Genomic DNA, 16397 nt, shown 5'->3' with positions numbered 1-16397 from the left:
GTCTTGGGCTGTGAACCTGTCCATCACAGACCACAGCTGTCAACTTTCAGATTTGAAAATAAGGGATCAGCAGCCTCACCTGTCCTGGTGACAGTCTATGGGATATCTAACAATCTGGGATAGCAGCGGGAAGCAGCGGGAAACGGAGCTGGGATAAGGGAATTTCCCGCAAAAAAGGGGAATGTTGACAGCTATGTCACAGGCTCAGGTTGTATATATGTGTAAATAAGCCATCGCTAAAAACACCACAGTCTCTGCTGTGCCTCATCCCAAAGGAAACACAAACCCAGGAACACCTGGAATCTTGCACCGCTCAGAGACTGGGGTGATGCACAACAATACAGTATCACCAAGTTTCCTTACAATGAGTTGCAATCCATTGCCAGGTCCCAGTCTTTTAAAACTTCAGTGTTCAGTACATAACGTGCTGCCTAACTACATATAAAATTACAACCTACAAACATGACAAATAGCAATTGTGAAACATGATATTTTAGAACAGAAAGTAGGTGTAAAAACTAGGTGTATTTAAAAACAAAGCTACCCGGTGCAGCTCTCCGTTGCAAGGGGAAAGTCTTTTTGTACTCCACTAAGAAAGAACAACGTACAAAAAATTGCTCATTTGAAATGCATTTGGGCCTCTTATGTTCTGTCATCAGCCAGATAGGACAAGGTCTGCAGGAGGACTGATACTTCTAGGTTTGCAAGAAAATAATTTCAGTGTCAGTTGGCACTTTGATAACATTTAACTGGCCGTTATCAAATGAGAAGGAGCATTTCCAAAAATGGCAGCAGTATAGAATTTGTACTAATGTAGCAGCTTTGAGTTCCAGGGCAGTGGACACTTCTCAAAAACCCATTTTGTTGGTAGCTGTTCATTATTTTTATTTAACAATCTAATATTTGTTCATTTATATAAATTCCTCTCTTATACTTCATTCATACATTTTTTCCATTTTCATGTTTCACTCATTGCTTGCATACTTTCATCATTTCTGGCCTTTGATTTAAATAAATCTTTCCAATTTATTTTATTTTTCGTCTGTCTCTGATTCATTTCTGATTACTGCTACTAGTTCACTGGAGCAAGCTTACTGGAGAAAAATGGGAGAATCTATTTTCAAATGATTTCTATAAGCACATTTATTTATTTATTTTGCACACTCCAGCTAGTGAATGGGCATGGTGTGCATCTGAACGAGCATTCTGTTGAAAGAAAAGGATGGCATCTGGAAAAGCGCCTCTGAGATGTGCATCAAATAGAATTTAATGGTGAGTTTCCATATTTTTATGTGCATTCAAATGCACATTCCAATGTTCATCTGATTTACTACTGCAGTTCCTAAAATAAATGTTAACCAAGACACACTGTGGTATTTCCAGAAAAAATGATTGAAATAACCATTGGTTGGTTGCAGCCCACCTTTCACCAAATGGTCCATGGGTGGCATACCAAAACACCATAAGTAAGTGCAATGTACAATTACAATCATAAAATTAAACCACAAACCTACCAATTTCAGAATAATGAAACAGGAGCACAGATCTCCAGGGCACAGCAAAGCAGAATAATCACAGATATCTACTCAGCTGAGGGCCTGGGGCAAAGAGGTACCCCTTTCCAAGGATCCAAGCTTTCACTCAACTCAGTGTGCCATTTATTTGCACCCAACATTTTGTGCTCCATTATTCAGCGATGATGTGCTGCTAGTTTTACTGATGTGATGGAAATCCATGTTAAAATGCATGACAATGCAATCTATGAAAGACAACTGGGGGGGGGATGATGAAAGGGAGGCGCTGAAGTCTGCTGTAAATCTGGTCATAAGAACCCAAGCAGTTAGAGAGGCACCAGAAAAATGAAATCAAAGACAAACTTCCATAGGTAGCTGTGTACTTTATTTGGGAACTTCTCCATTCACCCTTCAGTGTATAGTGCAAACATTTTCTCTCCACTGAGCAATCAGATGACCACTTTGCTATACATGAAACTGCAACACCTGCCCACTCAGTTTTCAATCTACTGTATGTATGAAATTCAGTCCTGAAGCTGGAGCCTACCTCTTTTCCTAATGTATTATTATTATTATTATTATTATTATTATTATTATTATTATTATTATTATTATTATTTTCTTTTTCTACTAGCCTGGCTTTATTTCCTTTGTTTAAATCTACCAGTCATCTTTAGAATCCTTGCAAGCCACATATGTCAATCACAACATTTCTCTGAACATGTGGGTATCAGTTTATGTATTTTTTGTTGAACAATGATATGTTGTTTTATCTTTTATAATCTTTACACTGTCGTTTCTCCCTTTTCTAATAATAAAAAAATGAAGTCCCATGTTCAGGTCATAGAAAAGTAAGTAATATGGGCAACAGGATTGCACTTCAGTCAGCGACCCCATGTTGGGTCCATCAATCTCAGTTTAGGCTGGGCATTTTTACCTCATGCCAGCCTATTTCTAAAGCCGTCTGTATTTAATTTACCGCTCCTCCCTCAGTTAAAGGGTTATTGTGTTGGCCTCAGTCACTGAAATATCAGTGGACTGGACTTTTCATGAAGAAAAATGGTTGTTCGTGACAGGTTGTTTATGAGGTTTGCTTGATTTATTGATCTAGATCATGTCCACATCTATGTTCACAGAGGAATTTTCCCTAGAAACTATGGAGAGATGTTACCAGCGGATGACTGAATCACATATACCGTATTTTTCGCCCCATAAGACGCACTTTTTCCCCTCCAAAAATGAAGGGGAAATGTGCCTGCGTCTTATGGGGCGAATGCAGGCTTTCGCTGAAGCCTGGAGAGCGAGGGGGGTCGGTGCGCACCGACCCCTCTCGCTCTCCAGGCTTCAGGAAGCTCTGCGCAACCCTCGGGAGACCGGCTCCGAGGGTTGTGCAGAGCTGCCTGCAATCCCGGGTCTACGCCGCCATCCCAAGCGGTGCGCTAAGTCCTGCCCCGCTCGGGATGGCGGGGCAGAGCTGCCTGCCGTCGCGGGACTGCAGGCGGGTCTACACCGCCATCCCGAGCGGTGCGCTAAGTCCCGCCCCGCTCGGGATGGCGGCACAGAGCTGCCTGCCCTCCCGGGACTGCAGGCGGGTCTACGCCGCCATCCCGAGCGGTGCGCTAAGTCCTGCCTCGCTCGGGATGGCGGCACAGAGCTGCCTGCCTTCGCGGGACTGCAGACGGGTCTACGCCGCCATCCCGAGCGGTGCGCTAAGTCCTGCCCCGCTCGGGATGGCGGCACAGAGCTGCCTGCCGTCGCGGGACTGCAGGCGGGTCTACGCCGCCATCCCGAGCGGTGCGCTAAGTCCTGCCCCGCTCGGGATGGCGGCACAGAGCTGCCTGCCTTCGCGGGACTGCAGGCGGGTCTACGCCGCCATCCCGAGCGGTGCGCTAAGTCCTGCCCCGCTCGGGATGGCGGCACAGAGCTGCCTGCCCTCCTGGGACTGCAGGCGGGTCTACGCCGCCATCCCGAGCGGTGCGCTAAGTCCTGCCCCGCTCGGGATGGCGGGGCAGAGCTGCCTGCCCTCCCGGGACTGGTGCACTTCTCCCCATCGCCAGCCCCACAAGCTCGGGGGACAGCGGGGAGGCAGAGCGTGCCTTCCCTCTGTTCCCCGACCTGGTTCTTCCAGCCCCGCACCTGGGGGGGGGAAATAAATTTTTTTTTCTTTATTTCCCCCCCAAAAAACTAGGTGCGTCTTATGGGCCGGAGCGTCTTATGGGGCGCAAAATACGGTAATTCTTCCTGAATAAGCATCTCAGAATGCAAATTTAGCAGAGTAAGTAAATATTTTGTGGGGCACATACACAAAGCAGGACTGGCTTTAACATTAGGCTGAGGGAGATAACTGGCTCAGGAAGCAGATGCTGGAGAATGGGTAGCACTGGCAGGATATTAGAGGACAGAGTTCCATGTGCCATGTGACCCAGTCCAGCCCCAACCCCCAAGCTAGCCTACTGTCTCCACATGCAGTAGAGGCAGGGTGGGGCAGTAGTACTTACCTGACTTCCTGTCACCAGCATTGCTATGACATACTGGGAGAAGGAGATGGGTATTGGCAAGGTCAGCATGGTGCAAATGCACTGGCAGATAACCAGGTTATTAAGAGACTTGTCCCACGGTGATGGACTGCAGCCTTAAATGTTTAGGTTTAGCTTTTAGCAGTAATTTTAAAAGCCAAATAAACTTTCTCAGCATCATTTCCAGGAAAAGGTGAGCATGGTGAATTAAATGGAAAGTCTGAACTCAGAATAGCATTGTGAAAAACATAAGAGTTTTTTATTGGATTCTTTTCTCTGCATCATTGGTCATTCATTTAACAATAAATCAAGAGGAGATCCAGTGATCTGATATGTTCTGGGTGGCAGTTGTAAACACAGTTATTAAATCAGGCCAACCAGTATTCAAAAAATTGAGAGGAAAATGATGGGACAGGGGACAACTGTGGAATGACTATGGGTGTTGATATAGAGCAGGTAGAACAGCCTCTTCATGAGCTGTGAGAGATAGAAGAAAACTTGGGAGTTTTCAATGATAATCTGATTGGCATCCCTCTGTCTTGGTAGACAATGGAGGAGTGCACCTTTGCAGATGAAGTCAGATGACTGGAGAGTTACAGAGCCCGTTGTGGGTGTGGAGACATGTTTTGTTGTGGCTGGGACAGATGAAAGTGTCCAGTTGTGCTGCTGCACATACTCCATAGGTTTACTCCTTCGCCTCTTCTCCTGAAGATGTCCCACAAGACAGTGCGTATGGATTGTTCCTCAGGGTTTACTCCCAAAGCCTTTCTCACAAATGAGTATAGCCGCAAGGCAGCAGAGGTTTAGGATCAGAGTTTTCCTTCTCCTTGATGGGCTACCTTCCCAGGTTGACGAGCCCCACCTGCCCTTCATTTCCCTTTACAGCATGTGCAGAAACTGCCTTCTTGTAGATGCACACACAAATGTGTGCCTCTTCAAAGGAAAACACACATAAAAACAACTGTACAATAAATACAACATCTAAAACCAGTATAAGAAGATGGCAGCAATACTACAGTAAAATCAAAATCAAGTTTCAAAGAGAGAGATTGTACTATACAGTGATACCTCGGGTGAAGTACTTAATTCCTTCCGGAGGTCCGTTCTTAACCTGAAACTGTTCTTAACCTGAAGCACCACTTTAGCTAATGGGTCCTCCTGCTGCCGCCGCGCTGTCAGAGCACAATTTCTGTTCTCATCCTGAAGCAAAGTTCTTAACCTGAAGCACTATTTCTGGGTTAGCTGAGTCTGTAACCTGACGCGTATGTAACCTGAGGTACCACTGTATAGGCTTTTCTTATTTGCTGGAATAGCATCATGGGTGCTTTGAACTGTTTGCTAGTACCCTTCTTGTGGTGCCTTTGCACTTGTGGTGGGTTGTTGAATTGTTGTGCTGCCCTCTAAATCTTGTGTTTGCATTACCAGTGTGTGTTGCAAATGATTAAAGCCAACAATTTGCATGCCTCTCTTGTCTTCTCTTGAACTTCCTGCTTTAACTTCTGGGCAATTCATGATTAACTTGTTGATGGGGGGCGGGGGCGGGAGAGATCTCTGCTGCTGCAATGGTGCAATCGATGAATTCCTCGCTAATTGTGCTACTTTTCTTAATGTTTGGTCACATCTGACTTTTTTTTAAAAAAAAAAAGATTTGCACTCCACCCATCTTAAAAGCTCTCTGCAGGTAATAATAAATTAAAACAATTATCCAAATGCTGTTAAATGCCAACCAAAACACACAACACTGTCAGGATTCTGTCAGCAGCTCCCAGTTGGTTGCCCAGGAAAGTATAAAGACAAGGAAAAGTTTATTACAGTCCTTTTTTATTTCAAACTTTACAGTGAGAGGCTATAGAACCCAGCCTCTTGGATAATGGTGGTGTCCTGAGTGAACCTCCACCCTCTTTTTCTCCCACTTTCTCATTTGTCATTAACATCATCTTCTCTTCTATGGGTGCTGCTAAGTGCCATCTGTCTTTGAGCTCTTTGTTCTCCTACTTTTAAGGTTCACCGGTTTCTGGGAGATGGTGGGTCTGGAATGCTTTCTATGTGTCAGCCAGCTGCTGCTCCGGCTCTGCCTGCTCCTCCTTTCCCATGATTCCCCAACTTTCCCCCTCATCTGCCTCTGAGCTGTGACCTCCCGCAAACCACTGTTGTAAATCTATACTGTCTTCCTCTTCCTCCTCCCTGGAAGGGTTAGGATGGGGAGGTGGTCTCCACCATTCCTCCTCCTCTGCCCAGACCCTGACACACACAAATTGCAGAGTGTACACTAACATGATCTCCATTTTATATGTCAGAAGAAGAAAAGGAAAACATAAAATGTTTGCCTTTTTCCTTTGATGTAAAATATTGAACTTAATATTCAAAAAATCTGGAGATGTTTAGATTAGAAGTCTTTCCTGCAAACAAATTTAAAGGTTCTCACCAACATTTGGGATGCAAAATGTGATGTTCATTTGTTAACTTAGGTGCCTGAATGAAATTAGATTTTTAGTTTAGAGGAGGGTTTTTTAATTATTATTATTAAAAAATGTTTTTAATGGCCACTTACTGTCTCTATGTGAATCGCTCCTGGATGTTGTTTCTCATTGTGAGTTCTTTGCTGCCTTTGTGTTCCACTTATTTAGTACAGAAGAAATCCTCCTTTCAAAGGGATTAGCACAACTGTGGAAGCATCAAATCTCCAACCAACAAGAAATAAGTGGTGAGACATTGCGCATCCCATGTCTAGTAGCACATGCTGGCCTCCCATCAGTTTGTGCTCATGGAAATAATTTGCATCACAGTCGCTTTGTTTCTATGTTGCAGAACATGGGATCATCTAGCTAGCTTCCTGTTCTGCCACAACACAGAGTGCAGATGCACTGGGCAGAGGAGACATGAACACTTGGAGAACAAATACCTGTGGGTGACTTATGCAAGCAAGGTTTCACGTGCTACAATAAAAGACAGAGATGGGAGAAGTCCAATTGTATCTCATAGCTAGGAGCACAGGTCCGCCTCCTCCTGCTGCCATAAAGGTAAAGGTAAAGGGACCCCTGACCATTAGGTCCAGTCGTGGCCAACTCTGGGGTTGTGGCGCTCATCTCGCTTTATTGGCTGAGGGAGCAGGTGTACAGCTTCTGGGTCATGTGGCCAGCATGACTAAGCTGCTTCTGGCGAACCAGAGCAGCGCACGGAAACGCCGTTTACCTTCCCGCCGGAGCAGTACCTATTTATCTACTTGTACTTTGACGTGCTTTCAAACTGCTAGGTGGGCAGGTGCTGGGACTGAGCAAGGGGAGCTCACCCCGCCGCAGAGATTCGAACCGCCGACCTTCTGATCGGCAAGTCCTAGGCTCTGTGGTTTGACCCACAGCGCCACCTGCATTCCTCCTGCTGCCATAAGCCCTGCCTATATATGCTATGTGTGGCCCCTGGGCCACAGGTTGGCAGTTCATGCATCAAAACATTGCATGCACATGACACCTTGGCTGTAAAGCATCCAGTGAATTAAATTAAGCCCTCAAAGTGACTGAGTGAAACATGAACTACTCTCTCCTGACTTGCCCAACTTATTCCCATTGAGGAAAGTTTCTTCTACATTCCTGTGCAAGGCTTGTTTTCAAATAGCACTTCCATGAAGTGTAGGCTTTTATACTTTATGGTTGTTTTGGAATGAAAATGCAGGACACAGCATAAGGAGATCCTTATCTTGACCTATTTCAGCACACTTAGCAGAAGTTTCTTTTCACAGGCTGAACAGGCACAAAGTACTCTTTGATGCCAACTAGCACAAGCATTGTCTCAAATACACAATATTTCATTAAGGACTGTTTTCACACCATGAAACCCAGCTAGCAGCTTTCGTGCCTTGTTCTGAAGATACAACAAGAACGGAAAATAACTTGCCCTCCAGTAGCTCAAGTGGGCTGTGTGACAATAGCCGTCTCTGTTCAGGCTCTCGCCCTCTGTTGAAGTTCAACCCACGCCATTATTATTACATGATAGACTGCTCAGATCACTTGGGTCCTGTTCCAGATATTGCCAAGAGCAGATTGTGTATTTAAGATTTTATTAGGGTTTGCCCTTCCTAATCTCCTGTGTTCATACTTTGCAGTGTGAATCAGTGGTTGCTGGTTATACAACAGCAGTGAATGCACTTAGCTCCGTTTATTTATTGATGCCTTTGCAGTGTGGGCTTTGACCAGGTTTCTCAAGAACCATGTTCTCATTAGCTATGTTTGCTTAGGTGGGAGCCAACATAAATCACAACTTCTTTAAATACTGTGCTTCTGAAGCTCTAAGCAAAGATGCCGGCAACAGTTATCTAATTCTGAAGCACAGGGGGGGGGATGGTGGTCTTGGGCACACTTTCATTACACTGCAGAAGCTGCCGGTGATAGTATTTCTCTACCAGCTTCTTTGCTGGAAAGGAAGTAATTGATAACTTCCTCCAAGATTAATTCAAGTTAAAGGAGCTGCGGGCGGCATGAAAAAGGTGTAACCGATATTCTTACTGAGAGGCCAGCCTGTCAATTCCTGCCCTACTTCTCATACCTAAATGTGTTTATGTCTTTGACATGAAGTCATGTTCATCTGAAAAGAGCTTCCACCTAAGTGCATCTTGGTCTTGGACAAACACTAGAGATTGTGCACATATTATTCATTGGCCACACTTTAATACTTGTTATAAGTATTGAATCCCACCAATCTGGTTTGTAAGTTCTTTTCTTTCTTTTTTAAAAAAAAGCCCAGTATCTTCCACATTCCATATAGCCCTGCATTCCTTCTCTTAATCTTTCAGTATTTGCAAGTTTATTTTCCACAGCACAATAGTCAGCGCACCTTGAATCATGTAACTGACAAGCCATCTACCTAAGTGTGGCATCTTAGGACCACTTCCCATCAGGGCGGCCCACCTGGTGCCTTCCTTGTATATCTTTAGGAGCCAGGCAAAAACATTCCTCTTCTCCCAGGCATTTGGCTAACTTAACAAATGGTGGCCTTTTAAACCAGTGGGGGTGGGGTATTGTCTTGTTTGTTATTATGTTGTGTATTTTTGTGTTTTAATATTGTAAGCTTCCCAGCACATGGATTTCCTTGCAAAGCTCAGGTTTCTCCACACGCATTTACACACAGATTCTTCAGGAAATTTATATAGCATCTGTTTTGCATGTAGAAGGTATCGTGCTCAATTCCTGGTATCTCCAGATATGGTTGGAAGCAGTGGTGGAGCAAGCTGATCGGGTGCCTGGGGTGGCATGCCCGTGGGGGCAGGGCCAACCACCTGTGGGGCAGGGCAAGCCAGGGCAGGATGTTCCGTGGGGCCTCCGAGGAGTCTGTCTGCCGCCTCCCACTCAGCTGCCATACAGCTGAGGAGGAGGCGGTGGGCGGACCGTTTGGGGCAGCGCAGAGCCTGCGGGTGCCCAAGCCACCATGTCACATCCAGGAGAGACATATGGCTCGGGTGCACTGAGTGCCACCTGGCATTTTGTCACCCCCCTCGGTGGTGACACCCAGGGCAGACACCCCCACCGCCCCCCTTCCTCCGCTCCTGGTTGGAAGAGACTCCCTGTCTGGAGATCTGGAAAGATGCTGCCAGTTAGTGTAGACAGTCTTGAGCCAGGTGGCACCATGGTCTGATTCTGTATAAGGCAGCTTTCTATGTTGTATGACCCTTCCTCCTGCACACGTCTCTAAGACGATGTTTCAAAACCAAGGAGAACTAAAACTGTTTATGGGGCTTTGTGAATCATGAGCTTGCAGGTTTTTTTCAAATAAAGGAAGTATTTGAAAATAAGAGGCAATCTTTGGGTTATTAACTGAACCTGAAAGCTATGCTATATGCCAGTTTAAAAAGCAGAATTGGGAGCGGGGAGGTCTTCATGGAATGAAATTTGTGATCTTGAAATACTACTTCAGATTCAGTTTCCTCTTGGGTCACTGACAGAAGTTTATCTAAAGATTTGGAAGGTTCTTGCCTGCAATCCTATCCATACTCACTACCGCATGGAATGCACTTCTAAGAAAGTCTGTGTTGAATTGTGCCGTAAGTCTTTTTAAATCAGTATGGGAAGCAGAATCCATACTGCCAGCACTTCAAGGCCTTCAGATGCAAGAATCACCTGTACACAAGAGAAAGCTGATAGGAAGTTTGTGATTCTATGATTCTATGTACTATACTGAATAACTGTCAAAGTGGTGTCCATAAACCAGGAGTGGACCTCTTTGATGGATGGTAAGGGCCTTTCAATCTCCTGTCAAACACATATGACACCAGGTGTAGGGCAAATGGGTGTGATTTGGAGCAGCCATCCTCATGGGCCAAACTGGGACGCATGCCAGACCTAATTAGCCCTATGGGCTGGAGGTTGCCCACCACTGCTATAAGCTTGTCAAACCAGCTTATCAGAAACACATGTCAAGACATCTCAGAAACCATCACTTAGGGACCCTCCCCCCTCCCCGGCCAAACATAGGAACACTGTATTTTCCAGCAAATGTTGCATCGCGCCCCCTTAAAGACAACTAGCGTCAGAGAAATAACTCCAGATTTGTACTACTCTATGAGAATCAGCTTCTCAGAGGCATTGAATTGAAACCAAATATTGTCAGCACTGAAAGGCTTTCCCACCCATTTGCTTTAGTGAATCAGAGTGAATGAATGAGCATACAAAGGTGTTCCATACCATCTAGACCCACACCATAAAAGCAAATTTACCTTTTCCCATTCTCTCCCAGGTGTAGAGGAAGAGAAGGAAAGAGAGGGCTCTAGCAGGTGGCCACAGTGGTTTCAAAACCTCCCATGATCCAAGCTCCTGCTATGGCATACTGATACAAAATCTTCACATTCTATTTCTTTCCAGAGCACAAAAAAATATTCTGCCTATGCACATCTCTACACAATGGAATACTTACAGCCACCATTGGGGCTTTATCAAGAAAGGTGTGTTGATAAGGCGAACAACTCAAACCAGCCCTTTCTGTCAATATTAACATGAGATAAACCTCTCATGAAAGGCTATTGGCACACAATATTCTACATTGCATTGGTAGTGGCCAGGAAAGGCACCTTTTAACATGAACCTATCCTAAAAGTTTCTAACCTTCCTAAGAATCAACCATAGAAGCGTAACATTCCACCCCACAAGAAAGAAAAGTGCTCTTTATACTGTTACAAACTGGGGGTGGCCAGACTCCTCTTCTTCCTCCTCCTCCTCCTCCTTCTCATTATTGTTATTAGAATCTATATACCACCCAATACCCGGAGGTCTCAGGGCGGTTCACAGAATAAAATCAAAATATAAAACCACAAAATACATAATCAAAATAAAAACAACCACCACCCAATAATCCCCCCCAAGAAAACCCCCACCAGATTTTAAAAGGGCATAGGATGTCAATCAACCAAAAGCCTGGTTAAAAAGGAACGTTTTTGCCTTGCGCCAAAAGGTGTATAATGAAGGTGCCAGGCGAACTTCCCTGGGGAGAGCATTCCACAGATGGGGAGCCACTTCAGAGAAGGCCCGTTCTCATGTTGCCACCCTCTGGACCTCTCAAGGAGGAGACACACAAAGAAGGTGCTCAGAAGATGATCTCAGAGTCTGGGTAGGTTTGTATAGAAAGAGGTGGTCCTTGAGGTATTACAGTCCTGAGCCGTTTAAGGCTTTATAGGTCAAAACCAGCACTTTGAATTGGGCCTGGAAATAATTGGTAGCCAGTGCAGTCTGACCGGGATTGGTGTAATATACTCAGACCGTCTTGCTCTGGTGAGCAACCTGACCGCTGAATTCCACACTAGCTAAAGTTTTTGAATCTGAGGCCAGGTAGAGGCAGCCCTAAATATAACACATTGCAGTAATCTAACCTTGAGGTTACCAGAGCATAGACAACAGTAATTAGGCTATCCCTGTCCAGATTGCTGGGCCACCAGCCGAAGCTGATGGAAGGCACTCCGGGCCACTGAGGCCATCTCAGCCTCGAGTGACAGCAAAGGATCCAGGAATACCCCCAAGCTACAAACCTGCTCCTTCAGAGGAAGTGTAACCCCATCAAGAGCAGGTGATCTCTCTACCATCCAGTCTAGGGAACCACCCACCAACAGTGCTTCAGTCTTATCTGGGTTGAATATCAGTTTGCTGGCTCTCATCCAGTCCATTACCGAGGCAAGACACTGGTCCAGCACTTCCACTGCCTCAACTGCAGATGTAAAGAGCTGAGTGTCATCAGCATACTGCTGGCAATGTACTCCAAAACACCCAGCATTTTCATGTAGATGTTAAACAACATAGGAGATAGGATTGAGCCCTCTGGAACCCCACATTGAAGGTTCCACGGGGCTGAAAAGCATTCCCCAATCAATACCTTCTGGGAACGATCATCCAAGTAGGACTGGAACCACCACAAAGCAGTGCCATTCACCCCTAGTTTGGACAGTCGGTCTAGAAGGATACAATGGTCGATGGTACTGAAAGCCTCTGAGAAGTTGAGTAGAATTAACAGGGACATGTTTCCCCTGTCTCTCTCTCAACAGAGGTCATTATACAGGGTGACAAAAGCAGTTTCTGTGTCAAAACCGGGCCTAAACTCCAGTTGAAATGGATCCAGAAAATCAGTTTCTTCCAAAAGCCCTGGATCTGGTCTGCAACCACTCACTCCAGAACTTTGCTTAGGAAAGGGATATTGGCAACTGACCAGTAGTTAGTTAGGTTTTCTGAACTGGGAAGGTGTCTTAAGGATAGGTTTTACCACTGCCTCCTTCAAATAGGCAGGGACCACCCCCTCTCTTAAAGAGGCATTGATCACTTCCCTGGCTCAGCCAGCTGTTCCCTCCCTGCTGGTTTTTATTAGCCAAGAGGGGCAAGGGTCTAGAGTGCAAGTGGTCTCCCTGACCAATCTGGGCACCTTGTCCACATCCTGAAGCCTTACCAACTGAAATTCATCCAAGATAACAGGACTAGACTGTGCTCTGGACACCCCATGAGATTCATCTGCTATAACAGCAAAGTCAAGTTCTTAGTGGATGCAATCAATTTTATCCTCAAAATGCTGCAAACTAGTCACATTGAGCTACCTTTGGGTCTACTACCTCTTTTGGAGCAGCATGTAAAAGACCCCATTACAACCCAGAAAAGCTCTGCCAGACGACATAATGAGGATGCAATGGAGGCAGCAAAGTATGTCTTCTTTGCTGCCTTCACTGCTGCTAGGTAGACTCAATAATTGAGCTCTTACCAGTGCGGCTTCATTCATTATGATTTTTGCTCTACTTGTGTTCAAGCCATCTCCCACCTTGTTTCCTTGCCCTAAAGCTCTGGAGTATACCAGTGGGCCAAATGGACTCCACAAAGTGGGAGAGGGTACTCAGGGGTGATTGTATCACTAGCCCAAGCCATTTGGGGGTTCCAGAGGTCAGCCAGGGCTTTGACAGGGACACCATTAATTTCAGCCAGAAAACCCCCTAGAGCCTTTTGGAATCCCACTGGATCCATCAGCATCTGAGGGTGGACCTATCTAATAGGCCCCCTATCTCTGCGGACAGCCTAAATCTTAACAGGAAATGATTTGACCATGTCAAGGGACTGATGTCAATGTCCCCCACCTTCAAATCACCCTCTTCCTGCCCAGTCAAGAAGACAAGATCCAGAGTGTGGCCTGCCATGTGTGTTGGGCTGGTGACATGTTGGGACAGCCCCATGGTTGTCATGGTGGCCATGAAGTCCTAAGTCACCCCAGAGCCAGCTGCCTCAGTATGGATATTGAAGTCTCCCAGAACCCGCAGTCTGGGAGTCCTCAACACTGCCTCTGAGACCAGCTCTGTCAGCTCAGGCAGGGAGACTGCTGGGTAGCAAGGCGGGCAGTAAACCAGCAGACTCCCTAATCTGTCCTGATTGCCCAACTCAAGGAACACAAACTCAAAAAGTCCTTGCTGGCCCAGGTAGAGAGAGGCAGGAGCATGGCCCTCAAGCTCTCGGCAGGATGGTCCTTGCTGGGCGGCGGCAGCAGTCCTCCTGCTTCAGTTACTAGCTGCCATCAGTGAGGCCATCAGAGGCAGGACAGCAGTATTTAAGCACCCTTCCATCATGCCTGGACACATCTGAAATGGTCTTTTTTTGTATTGTATATTAATTGTTTGTCACTTGGGAGTCAGTCTTTAGCTGAAAAGTTGGCTGAACTTACAATTAGTAAATAGAAGATGAAACCCATCTCTCTTATAGTCAGCAACATTTGAATGGTGTGTTGCATATATCTCAAATATTATCTCCCATTCAGAAAACATGCCAGAGGATTGCTGAGCAGTCCAGTGCCTTAATTATTACAATAAATGCTATTGAAGGAAATTGATAAGGGATAAGAGTTCCAAGGGGGTCTCTGTTAACATTTATAGACACACCTACAATGTAAATACATGTCAAACACATGTTTCAATTACAATACTGCTTTTGTCCCATAACACTTTTCAGCACTTTATCTGCAGTTTTCTGATTAAGTTTACATTTCTTATTGGCTTTATAGAGTAGTGGGAGTTCTTTGGGTGTAAAAGATAGGAAATAGCTTTAAGCAAGTGGGGACATACCTCTAAAAGTGCTGTGGGAATGGAAACAAACATACTCCCTTTACAAATACTGGGCATCATCCATCCAGTCGAGTACTCTTTGAGAGCTGAACATGTTTAATTCCCTGAAATCAATGGGAATTCAGATTGGTTTGTTTTGGGGTGAATTATATAACAGGTCTCTTGCCTTTTGTAAAACCTAGGTGCATACATCATACATTTTTATGTCACCCTCACCCATTGAGAAAGAGAGAGAGAAAGAAAAAGAAAGAAAATCGGACTATTCTCTTTTAAATCTTTTTTAAAATGTGCAATGCCTACTTTTAGCTTTAGGGAAATCTTACACTTCCTCTTCATGATCCTCAATCCAAACCAAAGTCTCAGACTTGCAACTCTTAAACCATTTCTATTCATGAATTTTGCATAGAAGCCTAATGCATTGAGCATCTCTGGAAAAGTAGAAAAGGTTATACTATCCATTTCCCAGAGCAGATTTTTGTGGGGAGGGTGGCTGTGATTGTCCAGAACTTGTCCTTTCTTTGCTTCTCAAGATAATGAGAGGAATTAACTAAACCTAAGAGCAGTCTACTTCAGTCCTTGAGTCTGATCCAGTCTCACTGCTTTCCCTTCAGAAGCACAGAAGTGGCAGTTCTCTGATCATTATTACTGTAAAATCTAAATCCCTTTATAAAGAGTAAATCTTGAAGCACATTGCAAATATGTCCCCCCCCTTCAAGCTCTCTTTTCTTAAATTCTTCAGCTCTGCTTTTAAAAACTTTAACTTTCTTTATCCCTCCACTTCAGAAAAAGATCTACCAAGAGTCAAAGGAGAAGGCTTTATCTACTGGAAAGCAAATGTAAACCATGGGGGAACAACCTGCAATAGGATCACAGGATCACAGGATCTGAGGGGATGAACCACAGACAAAGTTAAAGGATAGGGATAAGTCCAAGAAGGAAAGGAACTGGGGGACTTAGGTCAGAAACCTCATTCGGTAACTATGGTTTCCCTTAATGACAACCTCACCTCTAGACACCTTCCTTCAACTCTTCTTTTGGTCTGGAAGAAATCTTGCAGCAAAACTGTGTAAGAGCCTTGTCACCAAACTCTATAAAATCTTGTTAATGAAACCAATTAAGCTCTAAGAACCTTGTTGATGAAACCAATTAAGCTCTATAACCCCCAGTTAATTAAAACAATTAGCACCTAGAAAGAGCCTGAATTATATAGTTAAGCTTTGACAGATAAGACAGGAGCACCATTTAGTGCAAGGGGGAGGGGAGGAAGTGGTGCCTATCCACATCTTGTTGAACTCCTATCAACATCTTCACTCCTATCAACCTCAGCCAGTCAGCCTGGGCAAGGGTCAGACATGATGGGAGTTGCAGTCCAGCAGCAACTGAAGGGCTGTAAGTTCCTTATAACGGATATAGTGGGTTAGATCCACCACGGTTTCCCCACAAACTGAAGGAGCCCTTCTGTTCATAGAGGTGACTGCAATCCATCAGAGCCTATCACTAAGGAAATTGGATAGATTTTTTGTTGTTGTTGCCAATTCTTCTCGCTTCATCTGCCATGATGTTCCAAAAAGTCTCCCACACCTTCCGGAACAGATTTTTGGAGGGGGTCTCAAGAGATTGTTGGGAGTGAAGAACAGGAATTGATGGAGGTGCTTTCCTCATGGATTTTAGGATTCAGCCAAGTGGATCCTTACCATGAAACATGTCAGTAGCATTTGCCTTTGTAGGAGAAGCTTATGACACAATTGTGCTGAATCACACAGTGGATAATGTTAAGCTATATGGCCAGGAAAAGGGGTATGAAAGTTA

General features: G+C 44.9%; 1 long non-coding RNA gene across 1 annotated transcript in view; it reads left to right on the top strand.

Annotated features, from left to right (window-relative positions):
* The window catches only part of LOC308592263, a 29326-nt gene extending 22542 nt beyond the window's left edge, over positions 1-6784 (top strand). The window contains exons 3-4 of the long non-coding RNA XR_014010457.1: positions 1170-1272; positions 6658-6784. This is a non-coding gene — a long non-coding RNA (uncharacterized lncRNA). The remainder of the gene's footprint in view (positions 1-1169; positions 1273-6657) is intronic.
* The last annotated feature ends 9613 nt before the right edge of the window (positions 6785-16397 follow it).

Source organism: Podarcis bocagei (assembly GCF_964188305.1).
Source record: "Podarcis bocagei genome assembly, chromosome: 1".
NCBI classification, from domain to species: domain Eukaryota; kingdom Metazoa; phylum Chordata; class Lepidosauria; order Squamata; family Lacertidae; genus Podarcis; species Podarcis bocagei.
Note: the sequence above shows the minus strand (reverse complement) of the source record. Positions and strands in the feature narration are given on the sequence as shown.